Raw genomic sequence first — 8079 nt, forward strand, 5'->3', positions numbered from 1 at the left:
CCACTCCCATCTCACCCATAACAACCTGTACGAACAATTCCAGTCCGGTTTCCGTCCCCGCCATAGCACTGAAACAGCCCTCATTAAAATCACTAATGACCTCCTTATGGCTGCTGATTCTGGTTTGATTTCCATCCTCATCCTCCTCGATCTGAGTGCGGCCTTCGACACTATCTCTCACTCCATTCTCCTTGATAGACTCTCCTCTCTCGGTATTACTCACACCCCCCTTCACTGGTTTCACTCTTACCTCACTGGCCGCACTCAGTTCATCCAGCTGAAATCCTTCACCTCACAGTCCTCCCCCGTCACTTCAGGTGTGCCCCAGGGCTCTGTCCTGGGACCCCTCCTCTTCATTATATACCTCCTACCACTTGGCAATATCTTCCGTAAATATAGTATCCAGTTTCACTGCTTCGCGGATGACACCCAGCTCTACCTTTCTAGTAAGCCAAACTCCACTCTCCCACCCTCCTCCCTCACCCACTGCCTTTCAGAAATCAAATCCTGGTTCACCTCAAACTTCCTCAAACTTAATGGCAATAAAACAGAACTCCTTCTTATCGGCACTAAAGCCACCCTTTCCAAAACTGACAGTTTTTCCCTTACCATTGATAGCTCCACAGTTTCCCCCTCCCCTCAGGTAAAGAGTCTGGGTGTCATCCTCGACAGTACACTATCGTTTCAATCTCACATCAATAACATAACCCGGTCTGCATATTTCCATTTACGAAACATTAATCGCCTCCGCCCTTCTCTCACCCCTCACACCACTGCCATCCTGGTTCACAGCCTCATCACCTCCCGTCTCGATTACTGTAACTCACTTCTTTTTGGTGTCCCCCACAAATCCCTCCATAAACTCCAACTGGTTCAGAACTCAGCAGCCCGCATTATCACCAGAACCCCGTCCTTCCACCACATCACCCCCGTCCTCCAGCTGCTCCACTGGCTTCCGGTAAAATTCCGAACCACCTTTAAAATCCTCCTCCATACTTTCAAAGCCATCCACAACCTCTCCCCCCCCTATCTGTCTGATTTGATCCATATTGCCACCCCCTCTCGCTCCCTCAGGTCCTCCTCCTCCCTCCACCTTTCTGTACCTTCCGCCCGTCTCACCACCATGGGGAGCAGAGCTTTCAGCCGCTCTGCTCCCCAACTCTGGAACTCACTCCCACCTGACATCCGCTGCATTGATTCTTTGCCCCAGTTTAAATCCAGACTCAAAACTCATCTGTTTAAAACTGCATACGGTTTATAATCTTTATTTTATTTTAATGTTGTGATCTTTGTTTGTTGTTTTATCTATTTTATTGTGTTTTTATCAATTTGTAAAGTGACCTTGAGTGTTTTGAAAGGCGCTGCAAATAAAATGTATTATTATTATTATTAACAGAGACAAACATTGCATCCAATCAAACGTTTGATAAACGTTGGAATTATTCTGCTGCTCCCACTTCCTCCATATCTCATTAATATTCAAATAAGCCCCGCCCACTGACGCTTCCCACCCAAAACATTTCTGTTTCGTTCAGAAATCAAATCATCTCTCCATGACACTTCAGGCTCTTTAAAACAGATATGATGTTGTTGCCTTTTGCGTTTATTCATTCTATGGACAGAACTTACATTTTATTGTCTTAATTTTCTTACTAATTGATTGTGCATTTTACTGTAATTGTTTTGTTTTGTTTAGCTGCTGTGTGATTTTGGGCTGTAAATAAATCAAACTTGACTTTTTCATTATCGATTGTTTTTGAACAAGTTTTAACAGCCGTCTTTTATGGAAATGTTTATAAACAAGTTACAGTACTGTGCAAAAGTCTTAGGCACGTAAAAAAAAAAAAATGTGAAGCGAAGATGCTTTCAAAAATAATAAAATGAAAAGGTTCTAAATATAAAAAAAATTACTATAAAGAGCGGTCTGACACTGATGCAGAAAACAAACATCTAAGACAAAATTCATATAAAAAATCTAGTTCCTAACACTTCTGCACAGAAATGTCTGTCAATAAATGTAATTGTTTAATTGCTTTTACACTGCACACACACACACACACAGGCAATGCTCAGTGAGTTGAGCAAGGCAGTAATGCTGCTGGGTCGGGGGTTTTATTCCCATACAGAAGTGCTTTAAAATAATAATGATAAACTTTATTATTACTCAAGTATAAGATGTTTTACAAGGTTTAAGAAAAAACAAACAGTAAACAGGAAGGTGATAGCATGAGGCTTTTATTGAGTATAGTTGTCAGCGAGCGCACACACACACACACACACACACACACACACACACACACACACACTCACACACAGAGTCCTCTCCACAGGACACACACTTCCTGGTTCCTCCTTTATAACTTCATATTGTCTGTATGAATATACAGAAGTCCAAGTCAAGTCCATGTCATTAATGTCAAGTCTCAAGTCTAAATGTAGAACAGCAAGTCAAGTCAGAACAAATCAAGAGTCCAGTATCAATTTAATATCTTAAAGAAAACTAAATATATAGGACTTTTCAATGCAATATGGTTTTAATAGGATAAAAACTTGGTAAGAGCATCATGAGTTTGATTTCTATAATCAGTTTCAACTTCAATAAATTCAATCATTCCATACAAATTCAGAAAACAGAATTTAAATTCAGTCGTCTGCTGGAACAAATCTCATCACTTTCAATCTAAGTCATTTACACAAACACAAGATCTCAAGTCAAGACTTTAGAAACCTTTTCAAGTCATCAGAGTACAAGTCAGAGTCAAGTCCCAAGTCACCAGAACCCAAGTCAAGTCCCAAGTCACCAGAACCCAAGTCAGAGTCAAGTCCCAAGTCACCAGAATCCAAGTCAAGTCAAGTCCCAAGTCACCAGAACCCAAGTCAAGTCCCAAGTCACCAGAACCCAAGTCAGGTCAAGTCCCAAGTCACCAGAACCCAAGTCAGGTCAAGTTTCAAGTCACCAGAACCCAAGTCAAGTCCCAAGTCACCAGAACCCAAGTCAGGTCAAGTCCCAAGTCACCAGAACCCAAGTCAAGTCCTAAGTCACCAGAACCCAAGTCAAGTCCCAAGTCACCAGAACCCAAGTCAGGTCAAGTCCCAAGTCACCAGAACCCAAGTCAAGTCCCAAGTCACCAGAACCCAAGTCAAGTCAAGTCCCAAGTCACCAGAACCCAAGTCAGGTCAAGTCCCAAGTCAGGTCAAGTTTCAAGTCACCAGAACCAAGTCAAGTCTGACTTGAGTCCAAGTGATGTGACTGGAGTCCCCACCTCTGGTTTTCTGAGCAGCAGGATCACAGACTGAAGCTTTAGAGAATCCTGAACCGGGTGAACTGATGCTGGTTGGAATTTCACAGAAACACAGACGTTCGCTTATGAACTGAGTGCAGCTTTACATTTCAAATGTATCTGTTTACCATACAGGTGTTTTGGTGGATTTAAGGTCGTGTGAAGCTGAAAATCAAGCTTACTTTTGACTGAAACTCATCTTAAGGATTGTAAACAAGTTAAACGTGTAGTGTTTACAGTGTCGACCGCCATGTTGACGTGACGTCACATAACTGCAACTCAGAAACACTGGAGTTAAGAAATCTGGACCAGGTTTCCTACTTAGATTTATGATGTGAAAGTTCGATCTGTTGCGTTTTCCCCAGGAGGAAGCTGGAATTTCCCACTTTCCGTCACGTCTGGAACGCAGCATCAGTTCATTACAGACGGAACAGTCCGTCAAGTTCAGCTCCAACAACGTTGGAGCGTGAACACAGAACCACTAAAGCACATTACTGACATGATGTTCTAAGCTTCAGATCAGTCCAGACATTGATCTTATTCACACGGCGGCCATTTTGAACAGTCAGGCTAGGAAACTACCTGGAAAATTTTTATATTTAAAACTAGCTAAAATTAGTTACTTCAACACTTAAGTCAGGACTAACTGATAAAACAGTTATCAAATTCTGAACAATCTGACGAACAACAACACAACAACTGTTTGAATTTAGCAAAAGGTTAGCTAGCTTACTAGTTGCTGCTAGCTACCTGGGCTAGCCTCTGGTAGCTGGAGATAATGGACCAAATATATTAAAATGTGAATCTGTGAAATGATAAATGTTTGTATGATCATCTTGGTTCACAAAATGGCCACCGTGTAGATGAGGTCAACGGTCCATGAAGGTCCAACAGAATACTTTATACTTTATTAACCTGCAGGTTAATAAAAGTTTCACTCCAACCAGAGAACAAAATATAAAGTTTACTCAGTGCGTCCACCAGGAGGCTTCTTCCTCTTTTTAATTTCATCTGTTTCTATCATCTATTTAAAAATATTGTACAAGAGCATTGTGGTTAAAACAGGTGTCTAATGGTCTCCTAGCAACAGCAGGAGCCACGCCCAGCACTTCCCACAATGTATCTGTTTAACGGCACCTGGTGGACACAGAGAGGAATCAGTCATTTTCTAAATTATAAACGTATTGATTTCCTACTTATTTACAATTTATAATAGTGCTGCTGCACCTGACCGACACTGAGGCTCTGTCTCACGGTGTGTGTGTGTGTGTGTGCGTGCGTGCGTGTGTGTGCAGTCTGTTTCAGATATTGATTTGCATAAGTAGTATATATGTATTTCCATTCTCTAGTAGTATTGTGTATATTAGGAGCAGAAAACGTTTTAAACAGTGAAGTAGAATCTGTTCAGGAGGAATCAGAGGTAGATGATCAGCAACATCAACCTGACTGGGTCGCGACCCCGACCTGACCGGGTCACGACCTCGACCTGACCGGGTCATGACCTGACCGGGTCACGACCCCGACCTGACCGGGTCACGACCTCAACTTGACCGGGTCATGACCTGACCGGGTCACGACCTCAACCTGACTGTAATCTACTCATATTAGAGACCAGGGTTTGACTGGTTTGACTGACAGCTGGTCCTGGTCCAGTCTGATATGATGGATATGACACAGATTCATTGATTCCATGTTGATTGTAGAATTAATCAATACTACATTGGTTGTTTATGAGAAGACCTTAATCTGAACCGATTCTAATGAGACACAATTATGCATTAATGTTTTATTATTATTAATTATTAAACATTATTAACAAGTGGTATGAGGCAAGGTTGTCCCCTCTTCCCTCCCCCCTTTTGTTTCTACCTGTTGCTAATTATTATTATTATTATTATTATTATCACCATCATCATCATCCTGGATTTCAGTTGAGAGTTTTAGTGTCCTATGGTCTAAATGCTGTGTATGCAGTGGCCTGGAAGTGAGAAACACAACCACATTTCACAAAAACAAAGTAGAAAACAAAAATTAATGAATCAGAGAACAAATTAACAAATCACAAAAACAATTAACATTTCATGAAATGGAAAGAGTTAGTACAAGCTTTCTCATTGCTGATTGGACAGGCAATAAGTCAAGCTGGTTTGTTAAAAAACTCAGCTTTGAACTAAAAAGAGCAAGGCAGCGACTGAAGAGATGGCAATAATAATTATTAAAGACATTCATATGATGTCACTAATGATATGCTTTTGACTATGAAGACATGGCTACTGAACTCTTATTTCCTGTCCAATCAGCAATGAGAAAGCTTGAACCTACCCTTTCCATTTTATACATTTCTTAAGTGTTTAGTAATTTGGTAATTTGTTATTAATTTGGTCATTTGTTTTGTGTTCATTTGTTTTGTGAAATGTTGATTTGTGATTTGGTAATGAGATTTTTTTAATTTGTTAATTTGTGAAAGTTTTGTGAGTTTTGCACTTCCAGGCCACGGTATATCTCAGAGTCTTTTCCACCCTGACAAGAATAAAATTCTGGGTAAACACTGAAAACTGGTAATCTAAAAAATAAATATATTAAGGTTTGGATAATCAGCACAAAATATTGGCAGCTTCATCAGCAGCTTCAGTGCAAAAAAGTATCAGCCTCCAAAAACAGTCAGCTGAAGCCAAAAGTGAAATGGAACATAAAAATAATTGTTTGGAGTCAGGATGATAAAAATGATAACAATTTAAGATAAATTTTGAATTTGAAAATGTAATTAATAAAGATTAAAAAATTACATAATTTTGACTATAATTTTTGAGCTATTTCATTTGAATAATGAGGGTGAACATATTACCATAATGACAGACTGTATTTGTTTATATATTTCACTCACTTATCTAAATCATCCTTCGACCCCCCAACATGACGCAGTGACCCCTGAGAGGTCGCGACCCTAAGGTTGAGCACCACTGAGTTACATATAGATATTATAATCTATCTAAAGCTGGACAGTTCAGCCAGGCAGTACAGAGTCGACTATAGGAATGGCTTCTTCATTCATAAAATATATAGATTTATACTTATAAATATAGGCAAGGTACAGCTGGGAGTGAGTACGGCAGCTAGGGAATACAGGAGCATTATCAATAACTAGAGTCCTATACAGACAGAGTTCAGCCATCCAGCATTTCATCACTGATCCATCTGATTGATTTAGTGTTTAGATAATGTCAGCTTGTTAGCTAGCTAACCATAGCATCTGGTCAGCTAACCATCACTGTCTTGTTGTTAACACATCTGATTAGCACACTAGCTAACGTAGCTAGCAGCAGCTAGCGTTAGCGTGTTCACATTAACATCAGTGTGTTTGCTGGCTAGTTAGCTAGCTAACAGTTTGTTCAGGTTAACTGAGCTGACTCTTCTCAAGCTACAACTCTTCATGTTTTGGAGTAGAGACTAGGGCTAAAGACAAGACAGTTTACTGTGTCACAGTAACCTACATTTGGAAACAAATCCACCTTATCACACTATTCACTTTTACTGAGAACGGCAGCAGACTGTAAAGTCTTTATATTATCTGGTGATTTCAGTCAAAACACCTGGACTCACTCTGTCTGTCTTTGGCTCTGGGTGCAAACACTTCATGTCTTCTATATGGCTCTGTACTGATATCCTATGGCTATTGTTACATAGATAAATATAAGAATATCTCATATATATTATATCTATAGGTAGGATTATGCAGACTATTATGGGATAGGAAGGGATAGAGTAGCAAAGTCTTTCTATTGGACGAGGTCAAGACAACCACAACTGAACATTCCAGTCTCCTTGAAGACGATTGAAAGTTCGGCAACAGTGAGCCCGGCTCTTTGTTTTTCCCTGATGACCGATGTCCAATCAGCTTCCAGGCTGCGGCCGACGTTTTCCCAGCAGGCATTTGGTTTGGCTCGTTCACAAAATGGCTGCCATGAAACGAGCCGACATGTTTTTCATTTCAACATCAAACTGTAGAACAGAGATGAAGCACCGCGGATCCAAACTGGGGCGCTACATGTTACCATGGTAACCACTGTGCTCTAGATTGATGGTCACCCATTACCATGGTAACTATTGTGTTGTAGAGCACTAGTCCATTGTTGCTATAGTAACTGTTGTGTTGTAAAGCTGTGGTTGCACGTTACCATGGTTACCATTGTGTTCTACAGGGCTGGTCCCACCTTACCATGGTAACCACTGTGTTCTCAAGTGATGGTCGCACGTTACCATGGTAATCACTGCGTTCTGGTGATGGTCCCTTGTTGCTGTAGTAACCACCTTGCTCTAGAACGCTAGTCCCTTGTTGCTATAGTAACCACTGTTTCCCTTGTTGCTATAGTAACCACTGTGTCCCTTGTTGCTATAGTAACCAGAGTGCTGGTGGTTGAGGTTTTTACTTAACTTCTGTCGGATCGACTCAGAAAGTCAAACTGTTCGTCTCAGCTTCTGAAAAGTCAATATTTTGGAGACTTTTTTGGGGTTTTTGGGGTTTTTTCAGCCACCATTTTGTTTGTGGCGGCCATTTTGTCTCGTCTGTTTTGTGTCCCCAGTTAGCATTCACTTTAACTGATCTGAGGAACCAGGGATGAGAGGAACACAGGAACGTTCTCCTGGTTCCTCAAACTGGTTCCTCCTCTCAGTCGTCCAGCAGTTTGCAATCAATGTGCATTTGAATAAGCTGTTAGCTCTGAGAACAGAAAGAGAGGAGGAAGTCTCTTCTCCTCTCCTCTCTCCTCTCTCTTCTATCCTCTCCTCTCCTCTCCTCTCC

This window comes from Centroberyx affinis, unplaced genomic scaffold, assembly GCF_046629955.1.
Source record: "Centroberyx affinis isolate AG114_WGS23_722 - 3 ecotype Tasmania unplaced genomic scaffold, CSIRO-AGI_Caff_v1 ptg007604l_1, whole genome shotgun sequence".
Lineage (NCBI taxonomy): Eukaryota > Metazoa > Chordata > Actinopteri > Beryciformes > Berycidae > Centroberyx > Centroberyx affinis.